General features: G+C 45.4%; 1 long non-coding RNA gene across 1 annotated transcript; it reads left to right on the plus strand.

The window, feature by feature from the left end:
* The first annotated feature begins 3,663 nt into the window (after positions 1-3,663).
* LOC138737581 (uncharacterized) lies at positions 3,664-16,080 on the plus strand. The gene is made up of 3 exons (XR_011341032.1): positions 3,664-3,840; positions 3,942-4,052; positions 15,739-16,080. It is a non-coding gene; the product is annotated as an uncharacterized lncRNA (long non-coding RNA).
* Positions 16,081-16,886: the final 806 nt, after the last annotated feature.

Genomic DNA, 16,886 nt, shown 5'->3' on the forward strand with positions numbered 1-16,886 from the left:
GGATAGCATCACAGCTGAAGAAAGGGAGGATGCTGCAGAGGGAATGTCCATTTAATTGTTGTAGATGGAAGTCACTGTAGGGAGCAATCACTGTACTGGGAGTGATCTATAGGCTCCAGTTAGTGCTTAGGTCACTGAGGAACAGATAATGAGGCAAATTATGGAATGGTGCAGAAAATACAGAGTTGTTGTAATGGGAGATACGAACTTCCTTCATGTTGATGGCACCGCCGAAGTGCAGGAGTAACAGATGGGGCAGAATCAATATGTAAAATAGCCGACAAGAGAGGGGCAATTCTGTATCTTGTACTGGGTAATGACCCTGATCAGGCAGCAGATCTCTCTGTAGGGGAGCATTTCGGTGACAGTGAGAACAACTCCCTGAGCTTTAGCATAGCTATGGTTGAGGATTAAAACAGGCAAAACTCCAGTGATGTGGGGAATAGGTGAATTATTGTGGGGAAATATCAGCAGAAATGGCCAACAGTTTGGTAAAAGTGGGAACATGGGTCATCTCTTGGGCCAAGGAATTCCATGTGGCAAGCTTCAAGCTAAAGTCCCTGGAATCCAAAGCCACTGCAGCCAGAGGTGGAGACTCTTCAGCCCACCATGTCTCTTCTATCGATTACCCAGATCCACACCAATCCCACCTGCCTGCATTAATTGCATGTCCCCCAATGTCCTTCTCATTCCAGTATTTGTTCAGCTGCCTCTGAAATGTTGTCACTGCTCCTGCCTCCAGCACCTCTCAGATCTTCTTTAAACCTCCACCTTCTCACCTTCAACCCATTCCCTCCAGTTTTACATGCCACTTCCATGGAAAACTGCCCTGTCCATTAGCCTGATCTCTGCCTCTCCCAATGTGATGCCCCATACCACCCCACATCTTCCTTCAGTCCAGGAATAAGAAAGGCCAACCATTTTTTCCCCGAGACCTTTGGCAAGTCAGATCACCTGGCTGTTCTCCTTCTGCCACCATACAGCCATAAAAAAGGCTTCAGAGAACAGACACCTAAAATGAGGATATGAATGATTAAACAAGGGCTGTTACAGACTCTATCAAATCAGCTGTTCATGAGTGTGTCCACATCAAATTGTTCAGATGAACAGTGAAATCCAGAAACTGCTGAACGCCAGATCACGTGCATTTCAGACTGGATATCCAGAACACTACACAAGGTTTGTCCTCCAAAAAGCCATCTCCTGGGTGAATGGAGATTCCAGACAAAATGGAAACAATGAAGGACACTCAACAGCTGTGGCAGATTCTTAAAGATATCACCTGCTATAAAACCAAATCTGCTGCAGTAGGAGACAGCGAAGCTTCACTCCCAGATGTACTCAATGCCTTCTCCACCCATTTTGACCACCAGACCGAGGAAACCCACTCCCCATGTCTTCTGATGATCCTCTGAAGAGTAAATCCAAGGAAAGCATCCAGTGCAGATGGACTACAGGCCGAGTACTAAAAACTTGTGCTAACCAACACGCCAATGTATTCACTGATATCTTCAACATCTCACTCTGGCAGGGTGTGATATCTACCAGTTTCAGACAGGTCTATATTGTACCTTTGCCCAAGAAGAGGGTGATAACCTGCCTAAATGACGACTGACCAGAGGCACTCACCTGCACAGTGATGACATTTTAGAAAGGCTGGAGTTGAAACATATCAGCTCCTGTTTGAGTGGCGATGTGCATCTGTTCTAATTTTCCCACCTCAGCAACAGGTCTGTGCCAGTTCTCATCTCACTGGCTCTACACGATGCTCAAAAATACCTGGAGAGTAAAGATGCAAACATCAGGAGGCTCTTTATTCAAAATCAACATCCGCTCAAAACTGATCAGCAAATTCCAAACCCTGCAATTAGATCCTACATTTCCTCATCTCAAGACCACGATCGATGAGAATTGGTGAGAGCATCTCCTCTATAATTTCAGTAATGTTTGAGGGATCAGAGGTGCAAAGGGTGAGCAAATTTAAATTCCTGGGTGTCATTATTTCGGAGGATCTTTCCTAGAACCAACACATGAAGTCATACAGTTGCTACTCCTCCACCATCCGACTCTGGAACAACAAACTCAACCAGAAACTCATTTAAGGACTCTTACTTATTTATTATTGAATATTTATTTTCTGTATTGCACAGTTTGTTTCCACTGTCTTCTTGTTTACATTTCTCTCTTTTGTACACATATGTATTCTTGAACAGTGTTTTTGCATTACTAATAAGTTGAAAGTCTTCCTGGCCCACAGGAAAAAGATTCTCAGAGTTAAATGTGATGTCAATAATATACCCTATTATGAGCTTCAGTTTGAGTAAAACTCCAGTCTTCCATTAGTTCAATATTAATTCTGGGCATCAAATTTGAAAGGCCAACACTTCAATCCTGTTATTTGAAAGACTGAACTCTGAAGTAACTTTCTATATTTTGGCCTGGACTGTAATGGTTTGGCTATATCACACACATAAACACCCTACACTAATACACCTGCGTATACTGGGGTAGATTTAGTTTTAAAGATAGCCTAAGAGTTAACACTATTGTTTAAGAGTAAGAAATAAAATTAATGTTTTAAAATTAAACATTGGTTCATTGCCTGTTGCTGCTCATTATACGTGGTTCATAACAACTCTGACAATAAATCTGAACTTTGAACCAGGAAATAACTAATCCGATCTCTTCTAATAACTCAGGATCTCCATTGCAATCAGCATTTTCTGAATCTTTTCTGGACACTGCCCAGTTTCATCATATCTTTTCTGCAGTGCAAGAACCAAGTGTGGACTAGATGAAGGCAAACATGCCTGTTTCGCCATTTTCAGGGAACTGTGTATTTGTACCCCAGGGTCTCTCTGTTCTACAACACACCTGCCCTGGTTTAACTTCCAAAAATGCTTCACATTGAGCTTGAATGCGTTAAATTCCATCTGCCATCTCCTATTATCCTGACTGGTCCCATTGACCTGCTGCACTCCATATCAATCCAATTGTTCTATATTTGAAAATTGAGCCTGCATTCACTACTTCAGCTGGCAGCTCGTTCCACACTCTCACCATTTCTCATTGAACAAAGTCATCCGAATGCTTCCCTTGAACTTCTCACCTTTCATCCTTAACCCATGTCCTCTCGTTCTTGTCTCACCTGACCTCAGTGGAAAAAGCATTTGCATTTACTCTGTGGAAAACCCCTCATAATTTTATATATCTGTCAAATAGCTCTTCATTCTTCGACACGCCAGGGAATAAAGTGCTCATCTGTTTAACCTTTTTTTGTAATTCAGTTCCTCAAGTGTAATGGAAGATTTAAACTGTGTTTTTTACTTTTGCAGCCTTTGCTTCTGCAAGGCTGAGAACCTGCTTGTTTATTAGAATCAGCAGACATAATACCCGTGAGGCCCAGGATGCGTATGAATTAGTAGACACATCAAAATTGCACCATGGGGCCCAGGATGCAAATCAGTAGACATTATCTAATTTACATATGAGGCCCAGGGATGCATATGAATCAGTATACGTTATCTAATTTCCACCATGAGGCCCAAATATCTTTTGTTGGTCACAGACTGTCAGGAGACCTTGAAGATAATTAAATCATTTGTTCAAAGAGATAAGAACTGAAGTAAACAACTTAGCCAAGGTCCCACTGCTGAAGTTTGAGACTCTCCAATAGGTGGCAACATTTCTCAGCAAGAAGAACTTCAAGAGTCCAGCTAATGTCCCGGTCGAGGGAGGTGGAGAAGCTGCTACCGGCACCCTGACAACCTACTACAAGTGCGCAGTCCTTGCCTTGCTTCAGCAGTTGGGACCAGTCCAGGCATTGATAAGTATAATTGGGTAGGGCTTGAATATTGTAGTGTGAATTCAGCTTTAGATTTAGTAAGACTTGCATAAACTGAACTGCTCTCAGTGTGTATGTGTTTATTTTCTTTCGGTAGCTCGAACACTGTGACCAATCTAAAACGAACAAAGTGAGAGGTACAAGTTTACCCAGGACAATTGGCGTAGTCGGCAGGATTGGTCTCAAGATGTTTCGCCAAAAGAAAGAGGTGAGCCCTGAGCAGTTCTTGATTCCGGGATGGCTCAAGTCATGCCAATATCCTGATAAACCTTTGCACTCTTTCAATCTTATTAAAATCTTTCCTGGTGTTAGGTGACATACAGCATGGTAACAGGCCATTTTTGCCCACAAACCCATGCAACCCAATTATACCCAATTGACCTACAACCCCCAGTACATTTGGAATGATGGGAGGAAACTGGAGCTCCCAGGGAAACCCATGCAGACACAGGGAGAATGTATGTAGTTAGAACCATAGAACATGGCAGCTCAGAAAACAGGCCATTCAGCCCTTCTTGTCTGTGCTGAAACATCATTCCACTAATCTCACTGACCGGCACCCATTTCATAACCCTTCAGTCCTCACCCATCCATGTATCTATCCAATTTATTCTTAAAAGTTAAGGGTGAGCCCACATTTACCAAGTCTGTGTGATGAAGTTCCCCAAATGTTCCCCCTAAACCTTTCCCATTTCATCCTAAACGCATATCCTCTTGCATTTATCCCTCCTAATCTAAGTGGAAAGAGCCTACGCTCATTAACTCTGTCTATATCCCCCATAATTTTGTAAACCACTATGAAATCTCCCCTCATTCTTCTACGCTCCAAGGAATAAAGTCTTATTCTATTTAATATTTTCCTGTAACTCAACAGTTGAAGACCCGGAACATTCCTAGCAAATCTTCTAAGCACTTTTTCAATCTAACTGATATCCTTCCTGCATTTTGGTTACCAGAACTGCACACAAATCTCCAAATTTGACCTCAATAATGTCTTCTACAACCTCACCATAGCATTTCAACTCAAGATGCCAAAAGCTTTCTTTACAACCCTGTCTACCTGTGACACCACTTTCAGGGAATTATGTTTCTGTATTCCCAGATCCATGTGTTCCTCCTCACTACTCAGTGCTCTACCATTTACTGTGTATGTCCTATCTTAGTTTGTCCTTCCAAAATGCAACACCTCTCACTCTGCATTAAATTCCACCTGCCATTTTCTGTCCCATTTTCCCAGTTTGTCCAGATCACTTTGAAAGCCTACCTTGCTCTCCACAATGCCTCTAATCTTAGTGTCAGCAGTAAACCTGCTGATACACTTTCCCACATTCTCATCCAGATTATTGATATAGACAACTAACAACAATGGTCCCAGCACCAATCCCTTAGGCACACTACTAATCACAGACCTCCAGTCTGAGAAGCAATCTTCCATTACTACTTTCTGTCTTCTCCCATTCAACCATTTCAAATTCAGTTTTCAATCTCTCCATGGATATCTAGTTTCTGAACCTTCTGTACTAATCACCTATGTGGGATCTTGTCAAAGGCCTCACTAAAGTCCATGTAGACAACATCCACATCCTTTCCTTTATCTACTTTTTTGGTAACCTCCTCAAAAAAAAATCTACAAGCTTCATTAAACACAATTTGCCATTCTCAAAGCCATGCTGACTATCCTTAATCAGCCTTGGCTGTCCAAATACTTGTATATCCAATCTCTCAGAGAACCCTCTAATAATTTACCTACTACTCACTGGCCTGTAATTTCCTAGTTTACTTTTGTAGCCTTTTTAAACAACAGAACATCATGAGTTACCCTCTAATTCTCACCCGTGGCTAAGGACATTTTAAACATTTTTGCCAGGCCCCTGCAATTTCTACACTAGTCCCCCTCATGGTCCGTGTGAATATTATGTCAGGCCCGTGGGATTTATCTACCTTATTCACTGTAATCCTCTTTTCTCTATATGTTCCATGCCACTATTGCTTGTTTCCCTTCCTTCTTTATACACTATGCCAATTTCCTGGGTAAATACTGACACAATAAAACTGTTTAAGATCTTCCCTATCTCGTTAGGCTCCACACATAGACAACCACTTTGATCTCCAAGGGGACTAATTTTGCCTCTTATTATCATTTTACTCTTAACATACTTGTAGAAACCTTCTTAAATAGTTTCTGACATTTTCTATACTCTTCTAGTACTTCATTTGCTACTTGTTGCCCATACCTGCTATACGCCTCTCTTCCTCTTAACCAGATTGATAATATCCCTTGAAAACCAAGGTTTCCTATGCCTGTTATTTTTGCTTTTAATCCTCTCATAATTTCACATTTGAAGGCCTTCCACTTACTGAACATGTCCTTGCCAGAAAACAACCAATCCCAATCCACTCTCCCTAGATCCTTTCTCATTTCCACAAAATATATAAAAAGAAAAACAACAAAATTATATAAAAGAAAGAAAAACCTCCTCTAATTCTCCATCCCCACCCTCCTCCCCCCAGTACCCTACAAACTAAAAAAGAAAAAGAAAAGGGACAAGAAAACCACCGCAGGAATACTTCACTTTCTGATACTTTTAAACTTTTATATATATCCATAGAAGCCGATAGGAGAAATGGAATGTTGCGATTCAGTTACATTTTAATACCAACAGTTTGTAAGTTTTAAAGAGGAAACACACGGCTACCACAGCATAGAGGCCCACAGAGAACAAAGGAAAAGGAAAAGAAGTGGGGAAAATGACTCAAAATGGCACAGGGACATAGAAACATAGAAGATAGGAGCAGGAGTAGGTAATTCGACCCTTCGAGCCTGCTCCGCCATTCAACGAGATCATGGCTGATCTTAAAGTTCAGTACCCCGTCCCCGCCTTCTCTCCGTAACCTTTAATACCCTTATACTGAAGAAATAGATCTAATTCCCTCTTAAATATATTTAATGAACCTGCCTCTACTGCCCTCTGTGGCAATGAATTCCACAGATTCACCACCCTCTGGGTATAGAAATTCCTCAGTTTGGAAAATTCAAGACCTCACAAGAAGACTGGTATGACTATGTTGAAAGATTTGATCAACACTGTCTTCCCCATAATATTACTGACACATCAGTTTTGAGCAAAAAATGGGCAGTTTCTGATCCAAGTGGGAAACAAGACATTTAAACTGATGAAATCTCTGTTAGCATCTAAAAGACCAAGTACAAAAACTTATGCCCAGTTGTGTACTGTAACAGGCGAACATCTATTTTAAGACATTAGTTATTGCAGAAAGACACAAATTTTATTTCAGAAATCAGAAAACAGGCAAACCTGTAAGCAAATATTTAGCTGAATAATGTAATCTGTGAGAAACCTGTGAGTCTGGTGTATTCTTAAACGAGGTATTAAGATACAGGTTAGTCATGGGTTAGCTGACCACAGTGTACAACTGCAATTATTAAGTACAAAGATGACGGACTAGGCAGAGCCAGTGACCATCCACGCGGTCTCACTCAGGCTCCAAATGTTTTGGGTGTTGCAGCCACATGTGTGATTCAAGCAGGTCGAGGCTTAGTTCCAGCTTCAACACATCGCCACCAATGACACCTGCTACTTCTACGTCATGAGCGCACTCGATCAAGATACAGCAGTAAGGATCATAGACTACCTACGGCAGCCTCCAGAGCAAACCAAATACATGGCCCTCAATGAGCTGTTAACCCGTACTTTTGGGCTCTCCCTGCGTGAGCGTGCTGCCTGATTGCTGCATATGGACAGATTGGGGGACAATGCCCCATCCGCCCTAATGAGCGAGATGGTCACTTTGACCAAGGGCCACAAGCCTTGCCTGGTGTTCGGGCAGATCTTTCAGGAGTGACTGCCTGAGGCTATCTGACGCTTGCTCAGAGATGAGGACTTCAGCAACCCTTGGAGGGTTGCGGCCTGGGCGGACATGGTCTGGAGAGAGAATAAAGATACCAGTCCCATTTTAGACCACATCAGCAAGCCCCTTGAACAGCTGACTGAGAGGCAAAGACCAGTGGAAAGGCAAATTAATACCCTGGCAAAATTCTGCTACTATCATTAATGATGGGGTGCAGAGGCCCGTCGATACCACCAACCCTGCGGGTATCTGGGAAACACCCTGGGCAACCATCATTGATGGCTGTGGTGGTTCATCCACGACATAGCCTCCTCTATGTTTGAAACTCCTTGTCAGGCAGGCATTTCCTGGTCGACATCAGTGCCGAGATAAACGTCCTGCCAGCCTCCCCCCCAGGCCTCGACACCCACAACACCAAGGATGAGGGCAGCTAACAGCTTCTCCATCTGAACTTTTGGTACCCTCACCATCCCACTTTGCTTTAGCAACAGTCGTTTTACATCATGTTTCACCCTTGCGGCAGTGGCGCAACTGCTCCTGGGGCTGACTTCCATCGTGTCCATTGCCTGCTTGTAGACCTCAAGGGATGCAATTGGTGCACACCAGAACTTTTCAAATGCTACCTCTGGGGGAAGCCCAACTAACTGGCCCCCACATTGAGTCTATAATGCTTTCAAATAACAAATTCACCTGCATCCTGGAAATGTTCCTCTCAAATATTGTGGCACCACAGTTCTCCGTGGCCGAGCCAAAGCATGGGGTAGACCACCACATTCTGACCAACAGCCCCTCCGCTCCATGCCAGGGCATGCTGACTCCCTCCAGAAAAGCTTGGCCTAGTAAAGGAGAAGTTCAAGAAAATGGAGGAGCTAGGAATTGTGCAGCACTCCGACAGTCCCTGGGCTTCCCCCCCCCTCCACATGGTGCCAAAATCAGTGGTAGGGTGGGGGGGGAAGGCCATATGAAAACTAATGCCGAGTCAACAAGGCCACCACAGATTCATACCGGCAGTGGCCCACATCATTTTTCATCTCTTTGTGCTAATGGCGGGCAAGTCAAAGGACATTACTCGTGATGATGAGTCTTTGAGGGCATTCCAGAAAACCAAAGATGCGCTGGCCAAGACCACCCTCCTGGTACACCCCAGACCAGAGGCATCTACGGCTCTGACAGTCGGCGCCTCCAGCACAGCGGTAGGAGGTGTACTGAAACAGCTCATTGATGGCCAATGGCAACCCCTAGCCTTTTTCACCAGGTAACACCACCGCACAGTGCTCAAATACAGCACTTTCGACAGAGAGCTATTGGTGCTGTTCCTGGCAGTAAGACATTTCCATTACATTTTGGAAGGTTTGGGTTAGGCAATATAAAGCCTTCACCTATCACAAGCCATTTACCTTCGCCTTCCAAAAGGTATCAGTCCCATGGACAGCCTGACAGCAGAGACACATGTCCTATGCGTCCAAATTTACCACAGACATACAGCACATCGTGGGGAAAAGCAATGTGGTAGCCGACGCTTTGTCATGCCCTACGATCGAGCCAGTCCACTCCCTGTCCCAGGGGGTCCACTATGTGGCACTTGACAAAGTGCAGCAGCAGGATCCTGAGATCCCCACATATAGGACAGCCATCTCTGGTTTCAGGGTGGAAAATGTCCCAGTTGGCCCAGCTAACCTGACACTCCATCGTTCTGGCTGCATGAAGGTGCCAGATTTTCGACGCTATACACAACATGGCACATCTGGCAATACGAGCCACAGTCAAGATGGTGGCTAGCAGGTTTGTCTGGCACGGCCTCTACAAGCAGATCAGACCTGCATGACCTGCCAGTTCTCAAAAGTGCAGATTCATACAAAGGCGCCAATACAGACTTTTGAACCTGCGCAGTGCAGGTTCAGCCACGTACATATTGATATAATGGGGCCGCTACCAGTTTCCTGTGGGGCGAGATACCTGCTGACCGTGGTTGACCACTCCATGAAGTGGCCTGAGGTGGTCCCGCTAGCTAATACCACAGAAACCTATGCTAGGGTGCTCATTGACACATGGTTGTCCAGATTCAGGGTCCCAGACCACCTAACCGCAGACGGGGGCACAATTTACTTTTGGGCTCTGGACAGCGTTGACTAACTTCCTGGGGACACCAAACCGCACCACCCTCAGGCCAATGGGTTAGCAAACCAGTCCCACAGGCACCTATCTAAAGGCAGCCTTGATTGCCCGGCTCAAGGATCTCAACTGGATGGACAAACTTCCTTGGGTCTTGATCACTGGTTCAGGGCAGGGGGGTGATGTTGTGTAACAGCCTGGGCACGGAGACTCAGACCAGCCCACAAAGTGAATGCGGTGACCATGTGGACCTGGGAGTGACACCGACTGTTGACCCAGGTGACTTCCCACATGGCAGGAAGAAGGTGAACTGTGGTGGGTATGCCAGCCAATCGAAGCTGGCGATCCGATGACACGGTATCCTGATGTCAAGGTTGGGACGCATATAAATGGGACTGCCAGTGCAATAAACCGGTTTCGACTTCAAGGCTTAGGTGTGCATGTCGTTCTTCTCCATGCTCGTGTAGTGAAAACACTAAAAAATAATTAAATGGACAGCGGAAGCTATTAATCAAGAACAACTTCATTCCTTACCAATTACAGCAAAGACTATCAGCAAAGAAGTATGGAAAGAAACTGCACTCTCAAAGGTCCTATATTTCACATTAAATAGGTGGCCCGAGGCCCAAGCCATTCTCCCAAATTGAAACCTTAATACTGTATACACGATGCAATGAAATATTAATTGAAATAGGGTTTTAATCTTTTTAATTTTCCCTAAATTCCCAAATCCAATATTCTTCATTTATTTTTTGATATAAAGTTTCATAATGGCAGAATGATAGCAACCATTTATGATAACCTGCTGGATTTAAAATTGGTTCAGGGAATGCAATCAGGAGTGAATGGGAAAGATAGTAGTGTAGCCACGCGCTACTCAAAGTAAAGACACACACACAAGAATAGTCAGGTATAATTCTGCTTTATTGGGTCTGAAAGCCCGACTTTTATATTGTTCACGTTCCTGCTATTTGCCCATTTGCTAATGTCACTGCTTGCATAACAATAGTGGGTCTTCCGTGTGGGGGTACATTATTACATGACAATGCCTTCTTCCCCGCGCGCTTGTCCCTCTCTGTTGGCTGCGCCATGTTGGGGATGCTGGCCCCTGTGCTGCCTTCACTTCCCAACTGCCGGTTCACTTGCTGAGGCCAGTGCCACTGTGCGGTCTGCTGGCCCCTGGTTGGGCTCGCCACCCGGAGCTCCAGCCTGATTACCACAGTGGCGTACTGCTACATGATACCCACCCCCACTGGCGGTATAGTCTTGAGTGACTACCGGCAATGTTTCTGTGGGCTTTGGCAGTCTGTCTCTCCCATGCGGTGCTGGCGTCTTGACTGCACGAGTCGAGTCCAGTTGTGCTATAACCTGTCTATAGTGAAGATCTCCATCTTGTCTCTGATCTCCAGTTTGAACGTGGCACCTTTGTTGCATATAACCCAGAATGGACCCTCGTAGGGCCTCTGTAGTGGTGAGCGGTCTACAAATGAAAACTTACTCATAGTCCTTCACGACTTTGGGTATGCTGGTCCTGGTTGGTGGAGTTAGGATCAGGTTGCCAAATCATTCCTGTAGCTTGCAGAGAAGTGCTGTTGTGTCATCTGGTTGCTTGTCCGGGGGTAGTGTTAATTCCCTGGGGACCACCAAAGGGATTCCGTTATCGAGCTCAGTGGAGGATATGTTGAGGTCCTCTTTTGGCGTCGTGCGGATTTCTAGCAGTACCCATGGTTGCTCGTCTACCCAGATGGGTCTTTGTAATTTGGCCATGAGGGCGAACTTGAGGTGCCTTTGGAAATGTTCCACCAGCCCGTTTAATTGCGAGTGATAGGCTGTGGTGTGATGTAGCTGAGTGCCCCACAGGCTGGCAAGGTCGGACCATAAGCTGGAGGTGAATTGGGGCCCTCTGTCTGATGTAATGTGCGAGGGTATGCCGAACCGTGCCACCCAGGAGGAGATAAGGGCCCTGGCATATGAGGTCGTGGAGGTGTCTGCCATCTGGACTAATCGACCATTGTGAACAGGTAGCGGAACCCCTAGTATACTGGTAGGGGTCCCATGATGTCCATGTGGACACAGTCAAACCTTAACTCCTTGGGCTCGAAGTACTGTGGTGGGACTCTGGTATGCTGCTGCACCTTGGCTATTTGGCACTGTATGCATGCCTTTGCCCACTGACCTGTTTCCGGAGACCTTTTGGTGGCCACCAGTCAGACTATGGTTCGTGTGGATGGGTGAGCCAGCCCGTGGATGAAATCAAAAACCTGTTGACTCCAAGCAGCTGGAACTATGGATCTGACCTGTCTGGTGGCCACTTCACACAGGAGGGTGGTGTTACCTGTGCCGACAGGGAAGTCCTGTAGCAGTCCTGAGATGGCTGTCCTGTACTGGGGCATCTTTGTATTGTCTTGCTATGCCTTCACCAGTGCCACAAAGTCCACTCTCTTCAATAGCACGTGGATGTACTGTCTGGATAAGGTGTCTGCCACCATGTTCCCCTTGCCTGAGACATGTTGCACATCTGTGGTATACTCAGAGATGTACGATGGATGATGTTGTTGGTGAGCTGACCAGGGGTCCGAGATTTTGGCCAGGGTGAAGGTTGTGAATGTCTTGCCTTTGAGGAAGTACCGGAAGTGGTGGATGGCTAGGTACAGTGCCAGTAGCTCTCTGTCAATCGCACTGTCCTTCAGTTCCAGAGGCTGAAGATGCTTGCTGAAGAAAGCCAGCGGTCGCCAGCTCCCTTCGATCTGCTGCTCCAGAACACCGCTGATCAATGTGCCTGAGGCATCTACTGTCAGGGCCACTGGAGCGTCTGCCCTTGGGTATGTTAAAAGATTGGCACCCACCAGGGCTTCCTTGGCCTACTTGAAGGCTTCCGCCAACTCTTTGGCCTTACCTGCCATCTGGGCGAACAAGGGTTGCATGATTCTGGCAGCTGAGGGGATGAACCTGCGATAAAAGTTGATCATCCCAATGAAATCTTGCCCCTGGTTGTGCTGGGCCTAGGAAACTTTTGGATGGCCTCCACATTGCTGGGCAGTGGTGTGGCCCCTTCCTTGGTTATGCTATGACCCAGGAAGCCAATAGTCTCTAGCACAAACTGGCATTTGACTGGATTAATCATCAGTCCAAACTCACTCAGCCGGGTGTAGAGGTTGTGGAGGTGCACCAAGTGTTCTTGCTGGTCTTTGCTCACCACGAGGATATCAAGTGCCACCCAGGTCTCGGCCCACCGCATTCATCAGCTCCTGGAAGGTTTGCGTGGCATTCTTCAGCCTGAATGGCATGTGCAAGAACTCGAACAGGCCAAATGGGGTGATGATGGAGGTTTTGGGAATGTCATCAGGGAGTACTGGCATCTGATGGTATCCCCGCACGAGGTCCACTTTTGAGAAAATCTTTGCCCCGTGCAGGTTGGCCACAAAGTCTTGGATGTGCAGCATGGGGTAATGATCTGGTGTGGTTGTCTTGTTGAGACGGTGGTAGTCACTGCACGTTCTCCAACCCCAGTGGCCTTGGACAATATGTGAAGGGGAGAAGCCCATGGGCTGTCTGACCACTGTACTATGCCGAGTTCCTCCATCTTCTTGAACTTCTCCTTTGCTAGTTGGAGCTGCTCTGGGGTGAGTTGTCTTGCTCGTGCATGGAGTGGTGGGCCTTGGGTAAGGATGTGGTGCCTCACACTGTTCTAGGGCATCTCTGTGGTGAACTGGGGGTAATCACTGCTGGGAACTGTAAGGATCTTGGCGTATTCGTCTGTGGATGGCTGAATCGAGCTGAGGTGGGGAGCTGGGAGTCTGGCGTCCTTGAGGGGGACAGTTCGGAATGTCTGTGCGTGGACCAGTCTTTGACCTTTCAAGTCCACCAGCAGGCTGTGGGCTTGGAGGAAGTCTGCCCTGAGGAGCACCTGCTCCACTGCTGTCAATCTGAACACCCATGAAAAGAGGCTTCCTCCAATCTATAGCTGACGAGGAACTGCCGTCTGGATTGACAGTTCATCAAATACAGGAGGCTGTCTTGTTGGCCAGCCATTGTGGTCATCTGGCATTTCCCTGGAATATGCACGGGGGTCAGCATCGGCGGGCTCTGGAACTCATCGCTGATGGTTAAAGCACCAATGGTCATTGGGCTCACCTCCCTTGTGGGATTGGTGTTCTCTTGCTGGATCGATCTGGTTCTGGCCACGGGGTTTGGTGATGAGCCCCATGGATGCCGAGCACTCTCTTTTCTATTTCCAGAGAATGTTCGCTTGTGTTGCAACCTTTTGGAGGTTACTGAAGTTTGCATCTGCTAGGAGCAGATGGATGTCTTCTGGTAGTTGCTCCAAGAAAGTCTGCTTGAACATTATTCAGGGTTCATGCTTCCCAATGAGGGCTTGCATGTCAATCATCAGGGCCGATGGGGCCTGTCCCCCAGCCTGTCAAAGTGAAGCAGATGTGATCCTCTTTTGCGCCTTGAGAGTCCGAATGTTTTGATGAGAAGGGCCTTGAAAGCAGTGTAGGCACCTTCCGACAGGTGCTCCTGTATGAAAATGGCCAGCCGGCTCGCCGTGTCCTGGTCCAGGGCGCTCTGCTGTGATCTGGCAAATGTGAAACTGCGCCTCAGCCTGGTCAAACCACATGTGTGGCTGATTTGTCCAGAAGGCTGGAGGCTTCAGGGCAACTACATGGACTACTGGTTCACTTATCATTGGAGTTTAGATGCTGTCTAAACCGTCAGGGTCACCAAATGTAGCTGTGTGCTACTTGAAGCAAACACACACACACACACACACACACACACACACACACACACACACACGAATGTAGTCAGGTATAGTTCTGCTTTATTGGGGCTGAAATGACTTTTATATCATTTGTGTTCCCACCATTGGCCCAATTGCTAACATCACTGCTTGCATACCAATAGTTGGTATCCCACGTGCAGGTACATTCTTACATGACAAAGAACTTCCCTGCATGCTTTTCCATCTCTGTTGGCTATGAAGTGGGGGTAAGCGCCATGTTGGGGATGCTGGCCCCTATGCTGCCTTAGCCTCCTGACTGCTGGTTCACTTGCTGGGGCCAGTGCCACTGCATGGTCTGCTGGCCCCTGGTTGTGCTCACCACCCGGAGCTCTGGCCCGATTGCCGTGGCAACGTGCCGCTACAGTAGAATCTATCATTTTCAGATGAAGATTAGAATACTGCACTTGACCTGATTAACAATACCACATTTTCTGCACAACAATGTTTATTGCAATTCAAAGTGGTATATAGAATACATTTGTCTAAAGTTAAACTATTGTTTTCATTCTGACATGGATCCATTATGTGACAGATTTAGAATTGAGGCTTCAAAGGCATCACAGATCTATATGATTTTGGATTTTCCAAAACTGAAAGAACTTTGGGAATAATTTTTCCAAATGGATCTTTCCAAAGAGATTCTCAGGATTAAATTAGATCCTTGCCCTTGTATTGTTCTGTTTGGTTAGTCTTAATTATTTCCTTGAATCTATTTCAAAAAAAGTCTTTCAGCTTTTACTTCATTGATAGCCAGACGAGCAATTTTGATTAAATGGAAAGATAGTTTACCACCTACTCATATGCGATGGATACAGGATATTATGTAATGCTTCAGTTTGGAGAAAATTAGATATAATATTAAAGAAACTATGATTGAATTTGACAAAATATGGAGCCCATTCATGGACTAATATCAGAACTTGATTACAGAAGCTTAAGTGCTCTGGGGTTACTTGCTTGTTGTGTGGGGGCTGGAATCTTTTGCTGATGACCGTGTTTAGTGAGAGGGATAGGATTAGTATGGGGAGGGGAGTGTCTTTCCTTTTTTTCTTTTCTCTTACTTTATTATCTTTCTATGATTTGTTTTTTTTTCTTTTTTTTCTTTCCCTTTTTTCTTTACATTTAGAAATTATTATTATAGCAGCAGTCCTATGCAACATCCAAATGGCCTCGCCAAAGACAAAGTTCACAGTCCTTACCACCAACTGAGGAGTTACTGCCCAAAAAGGCAAAGTGTCCGAAAAAGTTACAAAATTCCTGCCAATTCTACCTTGCCAAGAAAATCAAGAAGGAAAGACATCCTCCAGAACACCTGAGGGACTATATACAGTGACTTGGCTGTTTAACATGTCATAATTACATTGTAACGTAATTGTAATTCACACCATTAGTCCATGTGTACCACGTAGCTATTGTAGTTTGGTAAAAGTGCTGCCTATATGTTATTTTAACAAAGCATTTATTTTGTGTGTGGGGGTGGGGGGGTGGGGAAGAGTGTTATGAATATACACCTACGTGCATGTGACATCATCACGTATATTTATTGTGTGCTGTAGACAACCGTTTTAGTTTTAGTAATAAAGAATGAATGAAGCAACATGTCTCCGTGTGCTCATATATTTCTATACCTAGAATACATAACACTTTCTGCCTGCTAACGTTGCCTTGAATTTGAACAGGAACAAATAAACTCTGAACTTCTAAAAATTTCACTTCTGAAGGCCTCCCACTGACCAGGCACACCCTTGCCAGAAAACAACTTGTCCCAAAACACGTTTACCAAATCTTTTTTCATTCTCTCAAAATTGGCCTCTCTCATTTAGATTCTCATCCCAAGCATCAGACCTATCCTTCTCCATAATTATCTTGAAACAAATGGCATTGTGATCACTTAACCCAAAGTTTTCCCCTGTGCACACAAACCTCCTTCACTTGTCCCGCCTCATTCTCTACTAGGAGATCCAATATTGCGCTCTCTCCAATTGGGACTTCTGTATACTGATCAAGGAAACTTTCCGGAACACATTTGACAAAGTCTAACCCTTAAAGCCCTTATATCATTTGGGTGTTTCGGTCAATCAATGGAAAGTTAAACTAACATACTTTTACAATTTGTGATTCCTGAAGGTACCTTCCATCTTTCTGCAGATTTGTTCCTCCAATTCCTGCTGACGATTGGATGATCCCTAATACAATCCAATTAATGTGGTCATTCCCTTCACATTTTTCAGTTTCACCTCTCCATCCTCTGGATGAGCCCATTCATCTGGCCTG

Source organism: Narcine bancroftii, chromosome 6, assembly GCF_036971445.1.
Source record: "Narcine bancroftii isolate sNarBan1 chromosome 6, sNarBan1.hap1, whole genome shotgun sequence".
Lineage (NCBI taxonomy): Eukaryota > Metazoa > Chordata > Chondrichthyes > Torpediniformes > Narcinidae > Narcine > Narcine bancroftii.